Source organism: Nipponia nippon, unplaced genomic scaffold (assembly GCF_047370975.1).
Source record: "Nipponia nippon isolate SJK-2023a ecotype South Korea unplaced genomic scaffold, ASM4737097v1 scaffold_3, whole genome shotgun sequence".
Taxonomy (NCBI): Eukaryota; Metazoa; Chordata; class Aves; order Pelecaniformes; family Threskiornithidae; genus Nipponia; species Nipponia nippon.
This window is the reverse complement of record NW_028262347.1, coordinates 126358446-126377347: the sequence shown is the minus strand read 5'-3', so window position 1 is coordinate 126377347 and position 18902 is coordinate 126358446. Positions and strand designations below refer to the sequence as shown.

At 46.2% G+C, this 18902-nt stretch overlaps 1 protein-coding gene across 19 annotated transcripts in view; it reads right to left on the bottom strand.

Moving 5' to 3' along the window:
- The window catches only part of JAKMIP3 (Janus kinase and microtubule interacting protein 3), a 101642-nt gene that overhangs the window by 58831 nt on the left and 23909 nt on the right, over positions 1-18902 (bottom strand). For 18 of the 19 annotated variants that reach the window (XM_087765253.1, XM_087765251.1, XM_087765252.1 and 15 more), the window contains one exon: positions 9320-9465. The gene's annotated coding sequence lies outside the window, so the exon portion shown is untranslated. Of the gene's footprint in view, positions 1-9319; positions 9466-10214; positions 10550-18902 lie in introns of all 19 variants that reach the window. The other variant, XM_087765256.1, reaches the window with a different exon arrangement.

Below are 18902 nucleotides of genomic sequence, written 5' to 3'. Positions count from 1 at the left end.
CCTACTCCATCGGATGCACGTCTCAGAGCTGCTGATGCAGACAGACAGGCCGTTTATATCATGCACTTGATCGCCCTGTGCTGAACAAGTCAGCAGGAGGGTGCTCAGGTTGCTGTCAGTTCTTCCTCTGAGCAGGACTTAACTCAGTGCTCACCAACAGCATGAACAGATTTGATGTAGTAGAAGCCTGAGAAGAGCAAGAAATTCTGGGCAAAACGCTGTGTCCTGGAGGCTTTGTTTAGCCCCGGAGCAGTGGAACTTGGATACTGCCTGCTCTATCTCAAAACATGGATGTTTCCCCAGTGTTTCTTTCACGCTTTGTGTGCTTTCCGAAGGCTCTTCTTTCATAACGACATTACTTCGTCAAAGCACTATGGAAGCAGAATCCCCACGCTACCACACAAGCTCCTTGCTAATTATCCCATGCAGTTTTTCAACTTGCGGATATAGACTATGGCTGTGAAAACCCCGTTCATTCCTATTTAAAAGATACACAGCAACATACACAAAGAAACAGTTGCCTCTGCTTCGCCAGACAAAGCTGACTGACCATCAGAGTTTCTCTTATAATTGTCTATGAGAAAAACTAATGGGAGTGAAATCGTGAACGAAGCGCCCAGCGAAGGAGCTCACACAGAGACACGCACCCGTGGTAGCGCAACATGGGGCAAGACCCCCCGCGAAGAGAAGGCTCAAAATAACATTCCGAGAACGGGGTGACCCTACAGACTGCAGCGAGGGAGGCGGTGGGAAAGCCGGCGCTGTCAAGGCTCCTTCTTTCAACAAAGTTCTCGGACGAGACTTGGGCCAGCTTCTGAGCCACGAACGAGGACAACAGGGTTTCGTTTTTCAGAGCAAAGAGCAGAACGGATCGGGAATTTTACAACAACATGTAAATTTACAGAAGAATGTAAAATCTAATGAAAAAATGTTTCACTGGAAAACTTTGACTTGCTTAGATAAAACTATATCCCGAACAGATTACATGTATTTCTCAGTTCAGAAACTTATTTGGATTCATTTTTAGCTGTCACTACATTTCTAGTTTGAAGTCAATCCTTGTTTTAAAGCTCTGTTTAAGTTATACTACAAAAATACAAAAAAAAAAGCTCAAATTTGGGAAAATATGTCCGACCTTGCTAATACTAATCTTATTAATGTGGACAACCTTTCTGGACAACAACCTTCAGTGCATTGGTTTATTCATCCGGACTCCCAGTCAAAACCACAACAGATCAGCACCATTCCCTGCCCAAGCATGAGTAAAGAGGCTCAACGGTTCAGGGCAGCTGTAATAATAAAATAACAATAAATAATAACAGTAAAATAACAACAAAAAAACCCAACAGAGCAGCTTGATTTGAATTCTAAAAGCAAAAACCTGCATCCATTAGGGAGAAAAGAGCAGAGGGAGGCCACCGCCTCGGGGATGTATAGATGGGATGTGAAGCTGGGAGAGGGCTGAGAGCAGCTGGGAGACGTTGCTGGAGTTTGGGAGTAAGTGGGCAAAGCTGCTGAGAGCCAAGGCAACCAAGCAGGACAAGCAGTCGCTACAGATCTACACCAGGTCAGAGTCAGAGTGGGGAGGCTGAGACTTAGAGAGAAAAGTGGGGGGAAAAAAATAAAATTCCTGATACTAGTTGACCAAACCAAGGTAGTACAAACAGTCTTAATTCTGTTGTTTCTCAGTCTGCCTTGAAGTTTCTATAAAAAAATGTATTTGATTGGTCAAAGAAATAGAAATAAATAAAATTTTACAGATATTGCCTGAAAAACCTATAAACAGGAGTCGATCTTCTTGGCACTTAAGATTCTTGCTTCTTTGTGTAAGAAGATGCAATACATCAGCGATTGTTCTACAATGGAGTCTTACAAAAACCCTCTTTTTTATATATAAAAAAATGGGGCATTCTATAGCCTCAGGCACTGAATTCTGCCTACTGTGATGAATGAAGCATTTGTGCATATTACAATTATTTTCTCAAACGATATGGTATGATAGATGCAGTAGGTGGAGTCAGGTCATTTAACAACCTGATGAGAATCATAGAATCATAGAATCGTTGAGGTTGGAAAAGACCCTTAAGATCATCAAGTCCAACCGTTAGCCCAGCACTGCCAAGCCCACCACTAAGCCATGTCCCCGAGCACCACATCTCCCCGGCTTTTAAATCCCCCCAGGGATGGGGACTCAGCCCCTGCCCTGGGCAGCCTGGGCCAGGGCCTGACAGCCCTTTGGGGGAAGAAGTTTTTCCCAATACCCAACCCAAAGCTGCCCTGGCGCAGCTTGAGGCCGTTCCCTCTCGTCCCATCGCTTGTTCCTGGGGAGAAGAGACCGACCCCCCCGGCTCCAGCCTCCTTTCAGGCAGTTGCAGAGAGCGATGAGGGCTCCCCTCAGCCTCCTCTTCCCCAGGCTGAGCCCCCCCAGCTCCCCCAGCCGCTCCTCCCCAGCCTCGGGCTCCAGCCCCTGCCCCAGCCTCGCTGCCCTGCTCTGGCCACGCTCCAGCCCCTCCATGGCCGCCTTGGGGTGAGGGGCCCAGCGCTGAGCACAGCATTCGAGGGGTGGCCTCACCAGTGCCCAGCACACAGGGACGATCCCCGCCCTGGTCCTGCATAATACAAGCTTTTAACTGCTTGCATTTGAATGTCAGACAAATAATAATTTGAACGGTAAAGGGATTTGTGAAAATAATTTAAATCAGAAGGATTATTTTTGACAGACAAGGGCTACAAGAATTTCTGCTTGTTTGCTCACAGAAAATAAAACTAAGGAATTGAAACAAGTAAACCAAAAGGCAAAAACGTCATTAGAGGCGTGCCGGGAGGAGCGCAAGCCCAGCAGCTGATTTTCTGGGAGGCGGCGCATGGTAATAGCGTGGCGTAGCCAGATCCCCCGTGCACGCTCCCGGGCGTCCCTGTGAATCCAAGAAGCCGAAGATCGACCATTCCGCTGCCAGATGTGGTTACGGTCTCAGGGAGCCCTCAGGAGCACCCCGCAGAGGAGCACGCTGCCCTGGCGCCGCCCCTGCAGCGCTGGCGACCTAACGGTTTCTAAGCACGGTGCGCGTGGTGGGAATTCTGTCTGAGGTCGATTCGTAGCACTATGTGTCCTCATACTTCCAGTGTTTAAGCTTTTAAATTTTGTTTAAAATGTTACCAAGGTTTAATTGTATGAGTTGACACATTCCATGTCAAGCAACTGCCTAAATCTGATTTTTCTCTACTAAAAAATAAAATTTAAAATTGGCTAGCTTATTTCAAGAAAGAAAGGCTTGTATTGCAACGTTTGCTCTGGACAGGTCTACAAAACCTTTAAAAATTATCTGAAATATCATCAGCAAGCCCTGCTGTCCCGAAAAGGCAGCCCAAGCGCAGTAAGCTGAACGCCTGCCAGAGGCTGCGGTTGCCCACCCTCAGCCAAGCTTTGCTAAGGCTTCACTGGCCAAAGTCACTGCTGTCCCTGGCACCCACCCCCAGCCACCAGTGCCAGGAGCCCTCCCCCTCCGCGGGCTCTGCTGTGGTGCATGTCTGTCTGTCCCATGCTAAGTTTGAGGTGACAAAGGCAAGGGGACAGCACCGACTTTCAGATCCTACAGGCTCCCATCGGCACGGTGCGGACGAAGGGGCCAACATCAGAAATGTCTTCCAGACTGGAATACTGAAGCCTTAATGAGATTTTTCCCAGAGAAAAATCAGCTCCCTTGCCAGTACTTAAAGTAATAAGACTGCTGCAAAAAGAACTACACAGAAATTAGCTGAGGACTCTTTTCAATTAAATTTTTAAGGATGAAAAGGGACATAATGATAAAACTTGAATGTAGCCAAGAATAACGTCTAAGGATTAAGAGATCCAGATAATAGGAATTTGATCAGCCTTGGTAATGGTCTGTCTGCACAAAGGCACTAACAGCAACGAGATCTACAGAACAACGGAAAACTGCTCTGCACGCCGCGTTTCCAAAAACGCGGTGGGAGGCAGGGAGGGTTTCTCGGAGGAAGACCTGCAAGAAAGGAGTACCTTTCCCCCTTCTCAAGGCAAAACCGGGCTATGTTAGTTGTCAGTTTGCTCACGTGGAATGGGAAGGAGCCTGCGGAGGTGGTGGCTGTGGTAGCCTTTCCACGTGCATTTAGAAACCAGTGGGGCTGGTCAAGAAGTGGCAGCGCCCATCACCGATGCTACAACTGGGTTTGTTCCTGGGCACGTGAAGGCTCAGGCCCTGCCGGCAGCGGCCCCAGCTAGCAGAGATGCCCTGCACGTCCCTCCTGAAGCGCAAAAGGCACACGCTGGAGAGCGACAGAAAGGGAGGTGCCCCCGCCCTCGCTGGGGTCCCGGCTGCGGCCCAGGAGGCTCCCGCTTCCCCTCCCAGCAGAACGGGGACCGAACACCCCTGCGCTTACAGACCCGACTCCGTCCCTCCTGGGCGACGAGGGGGAAGGAAAGTCAGCCTGGGACCGAGGAGCTTCTGTGTTACCAAATGCTCACTTCGGCGGTTTACCTGTAATTTTATTCTATGCAAATTAATGAATGATTAGTACCAATACAAAGATCTTTAGATAATCTACATTCATGAAACTCCATTGGTTTCAAAGAGATTATGAAAACTTAAACTAATGAAGCCTACAGGCTCTTGAACGTCTAAGCATGAAAAGATTAAAATGCAGTGGGAGCAGTATATATTATTACTGACCAGGTTGATTTATCCTTCTTAAACCAAGAAATATAATCAGACTTGCTGTTCACCTGCAAGGACATTGATTTTGAAGGCAAAACCAGCAAAAAGCAACCATTATTGGTATTTACAACAGAGACTTCATGCCAGAGAATGAAAGCTTCAATAAACACGTTACGTGCGCTATTTGCCTATCACCGTTTTTCCCACGCTGAAGCAAGCTGCGAGAAGGATGAACAAAAGAGAAGCAGGTAGCAGACAGGTACTCACTCCCTTGCGCTCTGACACAGGGCCTGTGATTTACTCCCCGGGAGCAGACCGTTCCTGGCGAGATAACTCCTCTGCTGCTCTCGGGAGGTCTCGGCCCTCGGCACCGAGGACTTTGCCTCCCGCCCTCCTGCCCGGCTCCTACCAGGCAGCACGTGTTTCTGGTTTGGGGTAAGGCACTGGTGCAGAAGCAGCGGGACGGGTGCAAGGGGATGGCGGGGCACAGGAGCCCTTTCTCCGCTGGCATTCCCACACGGCCCAGAGGGCTGTGGCTTCCTCGTCCTTAAATGGCACATCTCTCTCAGAGCCGGGCATCGCAGAGGATGAAAATACTGCCAAGAATGGACACAAACCAGAGAGAAGGGAATCCCAGCTCCCTTCTCCCACCAGCAGAGGTGCCTCTGGCTGCAGGCATACCTCACACCGACGTGGGCTGCAGCAGACCGCGTCGGGGAATAGCTGCAGAATGGTTTTGGGCCAGGGCTCCCGACCAGAATTTCTCAGGGGAAAGGAGAAAACCTGAAAGCAATGGTTTTATTTTCAAGAACTGGTGATACACACAGAGGCCCCCTCCCATATTCATTGTCTGGCAGACCATAAAGGGATTTACAGTTTGGAGTCATCGGTCCATTTGCTGTATGCTGGGTTGTTATCCCCAGGGATAATAACGGGAAATCAGACTGGACAGAGTGAGACGGCTTTCCAGTGACAACCATGAGCTTCTGTGTATGCAACGGGACAAGCATCATTGTTGGGAACTATGAAAGTAGTTATTTGTATTAATAAAAGTGCCGGTCTTGTAATACAGAGACGGCAGTGTCTGCTGGTGCATGCCTGTGCACAGAAAAGCCATCTGGGGACTGGTGGACAAATGCCAGTCTTAAAAGAATATTCCTCCCAAATACTGGGAGAAAAACTTTCTGTAAAAACCGTTCCCAAGCCAACATCGTTGTGCTGACACAGAGAGCTGGTCTGGCATGCTGGCGAGGGAATGCCAACCTGCCGGTGCCGGTTGCTCGGTGCTCGGCTCCCACAGCTGGCTAAGGTGCGGTAAGCCCAGGAGGCTGACGCGGCGGTGCCCAAACTGACCATGAACCCTTCACCAGCCCGGGCCCCTGCAGCTAACAGACCGGCTCAGTGGGACACCATCACTGGATGCTGGGCAGAGAAGCCATTTCCTATAAAACCAGTTACCTTGCCCTTGTTTTTTAATACTTTTTTTTTTTTTTTTGCAATGAGTTATGTTGAAGGGGACATCTATAAGACACATCATCTTAACAGAAGAGAAAGGTCTTCATATTTCTGATTCTGGGAGAGTGTATTATGCATATGATGCCTGGCATGTTTGATATTGAAAATAGCATTAATAATGCATCATAAGCTGCCTTTAGCAGGGCTTATCATTCTTTTTGCCTCCTGACTTGCAATTCAGACATCAAGGCTAATTGGCAAATGTGTTTTCTAGATAGTAGTTTCTGAAATCAATGTTTCACTGCACTTAAAAAAAAAAAAAAAAAAAAAATCCCTACCCAATATTTTAAGCCAAACATAGCTTAAGCAAAACACCATTCTTACAGATTCTGAAAATTTCAAATATACGATACAGCCTTGTGAACACTGTTGTTTTCTATTTTTGACAAATTGTTATAATTAATTAGTTTAGACAAACCTTTCTGAGTCTCTGGTGCATCTCAAAATATGATAATAGAAAGAAAACGTACTATTGTTTATGGTCGAGTTCCCACTCCCTCATATGGGGAAGCTCTTCTTGAGTAATCTCAATTTTTCATTTAGGATTTCAGCAGTCTATAGATCTGAATGCAAGAAAATGAGTTTTCCTCTGAAAAGGTATTTCACGCTAAGCCGAAGTGCTCTGCTAATGTAATCACATCACATGCTGGCTTTGTGGTTTGTTGTTTTTCTGTACAAACGTTTGTCACAAATAGTACATTATTCAGTCAGCTGCAATGTGAGGGGAAGAAAATCTGTTGGAAATTACATGGAAAAATAGAGTAAGCAGGTAGCAAGTCTTGAAAGTGCTGAGATCAAGAAATAATTGCCAAGACATGTGTTGTCCTGTACATACGGCTATGTTGCACATGTCCTGTATACCTCCCATGAGGATTTTTTCCTCTGTGATATTTAGATAATGATTAAATTGAGACTAGTTTGATAAAACACTTTTTTTTTTTAAATACAACCAAACGTGGGTAACTCAACCCAAACTTCCAAAGGAGCATATATGTCTTGACCATGCTTTTGCTGAGAAGGTTTCAGGTTCAGAACAGAACTTCTCATCGACGCTAGCAGAAGACGCCAGCGTAAGCACAGCCCGAGTACGCAGGACCCTCATTCAGCATGGGAGAGACTCGCGTGCAGGGGCCTGCTTTTAATCCAGTGCCATGCTCACTGGGAAGCAGTGTCCTGTCTTGAAGATTTCCACTCTGAACAGAGCTACCACGCACTAGCACATGCTAGCAAATCCCTTGTGGGCAAAGCTAATGTACTCCTTTACCCATAGCTGGCTGGTTTAGAGCAAGCCTCAGTTTCCATAAGGGAAAAAAAAAACAATGAACCAACCAACGTTTCCCAGTGTGAAATAAGTTCTGAAACTTATCTTTGATTAAGTAATATCTGATTTAAATGAAAAATAACAACCCCCCCTCCCCCAAGCCCCACCATACAGTAATGAGTCTCCACAGATGAAGTCTAGCCAAAGTTTTGCTTAGGATTAGATCAATTCCAACAACAGCTTTAACAGACACATGTCAAATCCTGACTGACCTGAATTTTTCCTCAAAGATTAATCGTTCAGCCATAGTCGGCTTTAACTCATTGATGGGTGGACTGTGTTTACAAAACCCAAGCAAAATCCTGCACCTTGTAAGCTGTACCTGTGTATTTTACACAGATTTCTATATGCAGACTTGGGGGGGGGGTACCTGTTTGCATCACACACATACATATCTCAATCACATCCACTGATTTTTCATTCTAAGTTTTGCACAGTTTGTTGTTTTCTTTAAAGTGCAAAACATAGCTGGGTGTCAATTATGTGACTAGTTAATGGTTTATAGTAAAACGGACGAGATGATTAATATAGAATTTTAGTACTGGAAGACATGATTGCTACTACATCTCAATATGTATATTTTAACACCCCAAGTTTAATGTCACCTAAGCACGCCACCTGTTTAGCTTGTACATCTTTTATGGCTAAATTGCAGAAAGTTAAATAATTAATTAGAAACAGTGGCTGTTATTTTTCTTTTTTTTCAGATACTCCACAAGACTTAAGGTACAAAAATACATTGGAGTCATTGCAATAATACTACAACAGTACACCTTTCCAAATTCGCAGTTAGAGTGGAGCAGCTCAGAATAATTCCACTGATTTGTGGAGGATTATTAGTGAGGAATGCATTTCAGACTTAATTCCGTCAGTTTAATATTGTGTCATTCCATTATCTTGATCACAAACAAACTGTTTGAGTAATGCCATCCATTTTCCCGAGGAATTCATGCCTGTATAATTAACTACAATCAACTGTAACACAGATGGCATCGTATGATCCAAAAGCACTTTATGGAAACATTTTAAGCATGTTATTAACATCCCTAAATAACTATTTAATGCTACCTCTCCAACCCTCTTCTGCATGAACACACAACACAGCTGGATTTGAGAGTGGAAAAGGCAGTATTTAACTGCAACACTGGTATAAAAGATTTTCAGTTCTTGGATTTATTCAATTTATAAATGAGCTTGAAAATAACAGGCTCCACTGTGGCAACAAAAACATTGCGCTTTAGATTTCAAAATTAAGACTAATTTCCAGAATGACTCATCCTCGTCAAACTCAGCTTTGAGGAACTGGGCAGCGTGGAAGGACACTGACGGGAGGACGAACCTTTCTTTAGGCTGACCATGGCTATCCAAAAAGGATATTTCTATTTGACAGTTCGTTTTATTTCTCAGTAGATATGTGCCCAGTTCTAAACTAAGATAAAAGTTTACATTTAACAGCAACAGACAAGAATTTGAATGGGAAGTCGATTAATCTCCCAAATGAAAAGAGTTGCAAGTTGTTAGATGCCCATCAAGCTCTACTGAAAAGCTGCTGCTTCGCCCTGAAAAAACTGAGGATCAGATTATTTAAAATCTGACTTTTCATTACTGAATATCCTAGTTTAAATAACCTTTTCTTGACAGTTGCTGAGACTCCCCTCCCTAATTTCAGCCCATCTCTGCCCATTTATTTAATAGTGAGCATGTCCCTTGGCCCATAAACTGATTTAGAAAGAAAGCAAAAATATGATCAAGCAGACTTGTTGGAGATTTATTGTGACGATGCTTTAGGGGGACGGGCTGCAGTACCCACCGAAGGCGGCAGCGCTGGGGATCAACACCGTTCCTCTCCCACAAACATCTGCTTGATGAGGGCAGTCCTGGTGGGGGTTGGAGGTCCAAAGTCTCATGGAATCACGTGTGAGCCCTCCAGCATGATCTCAGATGGGAAGGTGGTCCCTGGGAAAGACCAAGAGAGCTTTAGGTAAGTTCTGGTGAAAGGGAGATCTTTTGCATTATACTAACCCAAGAGACAACGTGCTGCTTTTCAGACTGGGCAAGCTTCTGGCAAGAACATTGCTAGAGAAGATAAAGCCAAGACAGATATCCAATTTAGAGACGACAAACGAGTTCAGAAAAGAGAAGCTGTTCAAATATCACATTACCACCACTTAACATTTGGTGCTCAGTATCACACAATGGGGCTTCTTAACATTTTTAGTGCTGCCCACTTCACGAATACTCGGTGTGAGAACTGGAACTAGGGTGGGAAAACCATAACGAACATAACAGTCATTTTTATGGACTGTCACACAATTAGCTGGAATTATTTTAGGTACATGGATTTCTATCACGTGATAACATCATAGCATTTGGAAGGGAAATAAAAAACAGTTCTGGAAATTATTATGTGCTCTGGGGGTTATTAACTCAGCCTTATATTCCTTCCTGAAGGAAGCTGGCAATTCAATATATCAGAGCTCTGCAGGATTCAGCGAGAGCAGTGCTTTTTAATTATTGGTGTTCATCCATGCATTTGTACAATCTCTCATAACAAATTGGGAGACAAGACAACAGCGTAAGATTTTGTCTTCTTAAAGGAAAGAGCTGCAGAGACACACGCATAAGAGGTCTGTTATACACAGAAACAAAAGACAAAACAAGAGTGTTACTACTGTCAGCTTTAGTTAAAAAGCCAAGGTTCTCACAAGTCAGAACAGCAGTTCTAAGCTGGAGTAGCACTAACGTCAGCAACAGCAAGTCATCTCCTGTAGAACTGGGGGTCCCCACTGCCCCGCGGCAGTTCCCGTGGGAGAATCCACTGAGTGTGAAGTTATACGGAGAGCTTGGGTCCCACTGAAAATAATCTTAGGCACGGGCCGGGCCTGGTGTCACGCCTGAAGTCAGGCAGAGGTTTGAAGGCAGCTAGAAACACCTCCTGAGCACCCCAGCTACGGGTCAGCAGCCCAGGCTGACGCGGCTTCCCTCCGCAGCACCCGAGGCTTCTGGGCACGTTCTCTGTGAAGAATGACTAGCAGAGACACTAAGAAAAAGAAACAAACCAAACCTTCACTTTTGTAAATCTTGCTCAGGAGATCAGAACTGCCGTATTTAGCTTATACACTTGGCTGCAAAATAACAGATTTTTTTTTTTTTTTTTTTAAAACATCAGAAAAGCTATTGAATTTACCACTAGTACCCTCAGGGACACCAGATCACTGTTTAATATGAACTGCTGCATATCTCATTATTTCCTAAGTTTTCACAGATGTCACGACTCACCCAATAACCAGCATGTGAGCAGTGTCTTTTCACAGCTAATAAACATCATGAAGAAACAAGAAGTCAAAATACCCAGCTCATTGATACTGCACATTTTGAAGTTATGCACTGAATAAAATACACATTAAGAGAAAACAGAGAAATATTTAGCAAGCAGAAAAGGATTTGAAAAAAAAAAGAAAAAAATTTTGTTAGCCAACTTCGTACAAGAGCTCCAATACATCTTTAGAAAGAATGCACCTCTGCAAGGAATAAGGGAGAAGAACGATGCTGTCGGGAGCAGCCGTACCCTTGCAGCCTCACCCACGGCCCCTTGAAACCCGGCTCTGCCCATCTCTTCCACCGGGTTCCGAATGAGGCACTTGAGCCAAATTCCACTTAAGTCGGCAGGAAACTTTCCATCCACTGCAACGATCCAGTCATTAATACACTCGGAAGTCAAAACCAAGTGCCTAAAAGCCACTTCTCCAGAGCTTCAATTTAAAAGCGAAAGATTGTCTCTTCAGAGATGGACCAAACCCTCGATGGTGTAAAACACTGGAGCGGAGGAGGTGCCAGTGGGGCAGAGGAGCGGGGGAGGCGATGCGCGGCCGTGCTGACCCCAGCGCAGGAGCGGGACCGTGCCGGGCGGCTCTCCTCCGGGCCGGGAAGGGCGGCAGCAGAGCCTTGGCCAGGCACGGCAAGAAGTGCTCTTGCCCGGAGGCCGGGCAGCCCGTCCCGCTGACGGCGCACGGCCAGCCCCCGGGAACGCTTGCTGGTCCTCCTTCGTACCTGCGCCCTCCTCGTGCCATGGAGAGGGAAAGGAACGAGAGACAGCTGTGCCAGGATAAATGCTAGAAAACAAACAAGTTGTTATTTATCCTCAGAGCTGGAAATAGGATGATTCACTGGAGCCAGCCGTCCCGAGGTCGCTGCTCTTTTGCTAAGAATCTCTTCCCGTTTCTAGGGGCAGAGGGATGACACCCCTGAGCCGCGCACGGACACAGGTCAGAGGGGCCTCCCCTTGCCCGCTCATCTCCGGGGCAAGCACAGCTGAAGTCATGGGGAAAACACAGAAGAGAAGTCAAGGAGAATGAGGACAGCAGAGCTGGTTGAGTGCTTTGAAGAAAAGCACTATACAAAGTTTTAAGCATAATACAAAATCCTTACAACACCGAATCAGATGAGTTTTTTCCAGATGACCATGAAAAATATTGCCACCTTGAAAGAATTTTACACGTGAAAGCAAATTCATATTTAGCCATGGCTGCACCAAATGCAAGTGAACCTCCCTTTGACAATGCTTTTTGTATTTGCTGTCGGTACGTAGAGGGCCCATTCTGATTAACCATTTTTTGGCAAATAAACTGTCAGCTTGGAGAGCAGAACTTAGATGCACTCCTGTAAATCCCAGTCTGACCCAGGCACTGAGGTGCATAGAGAAGGACCCTATTGACGCTTGTGCTATGAAGCAAACGCTAAAGTGAGAACCAACAGAGCCTATAACCCATGACAAGTATCGGAGTACTCAGTATTTAGAATCATAGAATCGTTAAGGTTGGAAAGGACCTCTGAGATCGCTGAGTCCAGCCGTTAACCTAACTGCCCGGTCCACCTCTGAACCATGTCCCTAAGCACCACAGCCACACGTTTTTTGAACGCTTCCAGGGGCTGTGATCGCACCCCTGCCCTGGGCAGCCTGGGCCAGTGCATAGAATTTACAGAGAAAGGGAGAAGTACTCCAGTTTTATCTGGTTAAGTACGTATTTCCAACTCGAAAGAAAAGATCCACTTTTAAAAAGGTTTCGAAACTAAACCAAACCAACTAACCAACCAACCCACCCAGCCCATGGAAGATGACGGAATAAAATCCTAAGGGCAAAATGCCCTCCCAGGTGACGAAACAGAAATACTAAAAAACCTTGCAGTAACAAAGCTCGTGTTTCTCAAAGAAGAGGCAAAGCAACAAGTCGGAAGGAAAATGCTGAAGGCAGGTAGAAAAGCACACGCTGAAGAGCAAGAAACGCTGGGTGCGACACGAAACAAACCCTCTTGTCTTGAGGCCGATAACCGAGTGGCGGCTGGGCCGAGGGCACGCACACGCGGCGGTGGCTCCCTGCTGCTGACCTTGTCAAGGTGACTGCTGTTAGTAGGTGCCTGTGCATTGACCAGATGTACACGGCTGAGAATTTTTAAGCTATAATCTGATTTTTTTAAAGCTGATTTGATTTGAGATGCTGCATCAACCTTTCCAGTCAATTTGCTTGGCATGCAGATATTCATTTCTCTGTAGCTTCACTGAACAGATCCGTAAGGGGGTTTAAGACTTCCTTTCAGCATGGCAAAACCAGACCCATTCTCAAATATTGTAGGCTTTTAAGGGGGATAAAAGGGTAAGGGTTGTTTCAACCTAACTTTAACATTGGAAGTCAAAGGATCCATTCACCTTTCAACACAAGAGCTCTATAATTTTTTTTAACCAAGACTAACAACCAGAAGACAGGCTGATTTTCACAGAAAACCACAGTTTGCATACATTACCATATTCAATATACAATTTCAGTTCTTAGCAAGCATAACATAAATTGATCCCTCTAATGCTACACTAAATGTAATAAGCATTACACTGAATAAAATATAATTGGATTTTTTTTAAATGTAAAAATAATTGGAATGAGCAACTCAGAAGGTGGACCATGCAAAGTGAGTGTGCGTGTGCATGCGATGAAAAAGTGAACAAAAGTTATACCGCGTTATTGAGCCTCCTGCTACCAGGACCAAGAATGACAAACGTTCACAGAGGATTAAATCTCCAACAGCACCATGCGGCTCACGCGGCCTCTACCTGCCTACAAAATACATCCAGGGACCAATATACAAACTATTGTAAAAAAACCCCACAAAACCCCCTACCATAACAGCAAGTGCGTAACTGCGGTCAAAAGAGGTTCATGTGGCTAAAACCAAAAAGCAACTCTGAAAGCTCTCCTGATCTTTGCTGCTCCCCCGCTGTGAGACCATAAAGGACCAGACCTCCTGGGCAGCGCCCCGGCACCAACAGCAGCGGGCGCCTGCAGAGCTGGCGTTCGGTCCGTTTGCTGGTTCTGCTACGGGACAAAACTGGGGCGATCTCAGGGTTTGTAAGTGTATGGAAAAGTCTCTTCCCTATTGCGGGGGGGAAAGAAAGGGGGAAAAGAAAGGGAAAAAGGGGAACCTCAGCAGCTGCTTCTGCTCATGCTCATTACTGTGTCACTACAATTTACTTGCTGGAGCTCACTTCTGTGGCCAAGTCACCCATTCCCGAGTGGCATCTTCTGGCAGCGGTGCCTGCTGATGTCTCATCTGAGGAGAACTTCCTCCCATGCAGATATCTCTCTCAGACTTGTTCAGCTAGCCTTGCTTTTCATTGTGAAAAGTGCTATACAAAAGAACTGGGAAAACATTCTCACAAACATCTCCATTTACAGATGGGAAACAACGACAGAGGGGCTCCTTCCTAGCTATTTGTTTAGTGTGGCATCTGGGTAATCTGGGATTTGCATTCAGGATTTTCCAATCTTTTAGCCTTCTGCACTTACTCCTTCAGAGAAAGTTGCTTCTCGCATGGGCTGCACTACACTGATCTTTAGCTAAGAGGATGCGTCCATCTGGCTTCTGAATTTCTAGCTGATCATTGCTCTTAACAGCGGGGAACAGCCGGCACTGGGAGCAGAGGCGCTGGATTCTGCCTGCAAGCAGCCAGTCGGGATGCCCAAGGGCACAAGGGGTCTGCCTGCTGGGGTCTGCATCCCTACCAGGGGCTGCCATCACAGCCAGGCAAGTTATCCAGCAGCGGTGGAGGGTGGAACTACGTGTCTGCAAAGCTCTGGGAGACTGGAGATGTGCAACACTTCGTACAGCAGTACCTGTGGCTGCTCTGCTCCGGGGTAACCCGAGTTTGCTAAAGTTTTGACAAAAAAAAAAAATTGTAAGAACTGTGCAAATACACATAGATCATTAAAGCCATAAGAGAAGTCCATGCCCAAGCATGGACTTGGTGCTGATGCTCCTGTGAGCACCCGCACAGATAGCTACTCGCCAGCAGGCAAAAGGGTTTCCCAGCCTGAAACGTGAGCTGCCTCTGGGCTAGCAGACATGGCCTCCTGCAGTCCTGCACGTAAATGTGTACAGGTGTGGGAATGCTAAATGTGAATCTTGGTTTCACAGCGTACACCTAGGGGTTGGACGCTTATGTAATTAACTGCTTAAGAAGATTGAGCACCGTGATATGTAAGAAACTCTAATCATGGATGGGGATAGAAACAAAGGAGGAATTACTGCTAAAATGGGGATGTTCACAGCTGTGAGCTCCGAGGGCCAGAGCTAGGGCTGGCAGCGTTTGACATTCTGCTGGGGACCTGTAAAAAGAGTAAAGGGTAGGATACCAAAATCTGCTGATAATAGAGGATTATTTAGGTCAATCAAGATGAGAGAGGAATATAAAGCAAGAAAAACGAAGAAAAAATAAAACAATAACCTCGAACTACAAAATGAGGTAACTAGGCAACATGAAATTCAATATGGGAAAGTACAAGATAATCTATATTTAAAAATACAATTTGACATATCCTGCACACAGAGATTTATGAAGGAAAGATCAAGTCATCACTGAGGACATCTGTTGTGTACGTACCTAGGTAAATAAGATACTTGATTGCAATAGCAGGAGATGGGAAATAAGATGAAAAGCATTCTAATGGTGCAGAAAGGTAAGTGGTAGCTACTCATTATTACACTCATATTAATCTAAAAGAAACATAATGGGTACAATCAGGTAATAAAAGAATCAGGATCTGTGAATTTTTTTGAAGAGACATTAAACAGGCAGCTATAAAATGATTGATATTATGTAGGCGAAAAGGATGTTTCATTTACTTTTTCACACTAACGCAAGAACAAGAAGCCACCCTACGGGGCACTGGCAGGAGGTGGTTACACGATTTTCCCAGTGGAAGGAGGACCCTTGCGTTTCGGATCACACAGCAGAAACCCTGGCAGCAGCTGTACGTCATTCTGCTGCTCCTGGGGTCGAACCTCCACAAGCCAAACACAATGCGGGAGGAAAACGCTGGCGCTCTCAGTCACGAGGTGCAGGGCGACAGCACCCAGCCCCAACGCGACCTGTAACAGCGTTCATAAAAGGCACGGTGCCAACTCTACTAGTAGCCTCCTTGGGTTCGGTTCCAGTAACTAAAGCAGCAGTGCAACAGGTTTTGCCGCAAATGCCTCCCAAGTATTGTCAAGAGCAGAACCATGTGGCTGCGAAACCCTTGCTTTGAATATACATCATTGCATAAATCCTTTACAAACGAGGACTCAGAGCATTCCCTGGGCTGGTACATGGTTAGCAATGGCGCCTCTGCTACACTGATCCCAAAACATCCTGCAACACAAACCCTCCGAGGCGACCTGCTAGAAAGAGTAAAGCAGACTATGGAAGAGACAACTGTTTTAATTGGCAGGTATGGCACCTACATCAGCCCGAGAAGGTAAAGCGTTAGGAGATCCTTGCTTCTCCAATCTGTTCCAGCTTTTACGTACTCTGATTGTGGGAGGATGCTAAAAGAAAGAAAAGAAATATCATTAAATTATACAGCCTTTGTAGTGCACAGGGGTTGTTGCTGTTGTTGTTTAAGAAGCCTATAGTAAAGACGACTGCAGTTTCACTTTATTTTCAGCCACATATAATTAGTGAAATCCAGCTTCGTTTCTCATAGTTAGCTACCATTTCTACACACTCCTGGGCATGTAATTAAACTTCCACATTGCTTCCCTTCTTAAAGCATTCTCCCTACAGAACCAAGAGTTCTCCCGAAAATAACGCCGTACGCACAGCTCAAGGTGCTTCACCTGCAGCCGCCCCCATTGTTTCAATCCATCAGGATTATCATTTTGCTCTTCATTCTACTTCTCCCCCACCATGGGTGAAGCACGACCACCCCCTGTTCAGCTCCGATGTGCGTGGATGGATGATGGCCCCTCTGCCCAAGCTGACTCGCAGTCTGTGGAGCCCGTGCAGGGTAATACTGTGCTTTATTACAGCCTATAAATAGGACCGTGGAGCCTCACAGTCTAACCACGGCGCAATGAGGAGCACGGCGAGATTGTCCTCATTTCTGGTAATGCCTCACCTTAATCCCAGCTCACATCAGGTGTGTGTTACAGAGCTAACATGTCTCTACGTCTGTTTTTAAACTTGTATTCAACTAAACCACCCAACAGAAAAAACATTACGTTACATCTTCTTTGTGTTGTCCCGCAGCGTAGGAGCGTCCCAGCTGCAGTCAGGTCAGACTGGTTGCCTTTCTGGCCTCCAACTAGCCCCGGCATCACCTCAGAGTTCCCCGTCCAGATTCAAACAAGTGTAGACACTCAGCATCGCATTTCACAATGTTTGTACTAAAATCTCAGATGTTGGACCCAAGTACAGGCTGGATGCACATTTCACTTTGGGGACATGGGAGGTCCATGATGGAGGGGACAATGTGAATATGGACACAGTTTACACGTATTTTAAGCCCATTTTGTTTCAACAGGCTGACAGAAAGGAGCACCGTGTGCACAGAATCAGGCTCAGAAGTTTACCTCAACATTGCCCTGAATCAGACTATAATTAGGAAAGAATTAAAATATTTACATGGCCATAAAGCATATGTACACTACATCCAAGACGGTATTTTTTCCTTGACAACTGCTTGCTACTGCAGTATAATTAAAATTATGAACCTGTTCCTACAGCACTCGGCGACAGTGGGCACAATAAGATAAATAACGCCGTATTACAGGCGTACCAGCCCCACAGAAGGGGAAGGAGAGCGCAGCCCCATGACACAGACGCTGTCAGGCGTGCAGACCCGTCCGCCCCGAGCTCCACGCGCCCTTCCCAAGACACCGCTCCCAGCCGCTCGGGCGGTGGGCAGCTTCAGGACAGTCCCTACGCACCGCTCTGCCTTTGCTTTCGCTAAAGTTGATCGGCTGCTTTAAAAAAAAAAAAAAAAAAAAAAAAAAAGCTAAAAAGTTAATTTTAGCAGTGAAGTATACAAAAAAAAAAAAAAAAAATCTGTCTTCAATGACCTTTCAGAGAAGGTCGTGGTTCCCAGCACAAAGCAGCGTGTGACCTCGGCCCACGCAGCAGCACCCTATTGCCCGTGCAGGGTTGGACTGTCCGAGCACAAAGTGCATCAGGCAGGGCGAGGCCAGGCGTTCAGGCTGAAACAACGAGGTGTCTTGGTCCTTCCATTTGATGAGAATATTTGCCCTTCTGGTTTACTTTTTTTTTTATTTCTGTATTGAAATCACACAGTTTCTTCTTTCATCTTGCTTTGTGTAAAAGCCAGCGGGACGGGACAGACGTCCCGGTAAGACAGCCTGGGAGCGGGCCCGCCTGGGCAAGGAGGAGCGGAAAAGCAGCCCGGGGCGGAGGGGTGAGGGAAGGGGGCCGGGAGGAGAGGCACCAGCAGCGGGGCAGCACCAGCTCGGCAGAGGGGAGCAGGCACAGGCCAGGCGGAGGAGCCGGGCGATGCTGATGGGCCGGCGCAGGAGATGCACCGCATCCCACCGAGACCAATTTCGGAGGCCAGGCAGACCTGGCTGGGGAATACAAGTGGAGCTGGCAGGACAAAACTGCAGATTATATGGAAGAACGAGTAGAACTGCACGTTTCCATGGTGTAGCAGCCGCAGCGAAGTTTGTTTGCTTTTCCAAACATTCACTCCGGGCCTGGACAGGTTACAGCCCCCCTGCCTCCCTGCTCTGCTGCCTGCAAAACGCAGGAGCCCAGCGCATCTCTGCCTCCTCCTGTGCGGACACACGCGCAGGACGGCGACTTCTGCTCCTGCCCTGGGGGACGTCGGCTCACGCTCCAGCGTCCTGCGCAGCGGATAGGGAGCTGGAGCTGGGCCGATTACCTGTGCGGCAGCAAAGTCACAGCCCCTAAAGACATCACGGAGCTTTTTGTTTACTTTTTTAAAACCTACTAAAAAGTACATGGAAAACATATATTCAGTCGTAGCATCTTGAGTTTAATATTTGCTTTTGAAATGTTCTTATTCTTAAAACACAAATCTGCAATTTACAAGTAAAGTGACCACAAGTTA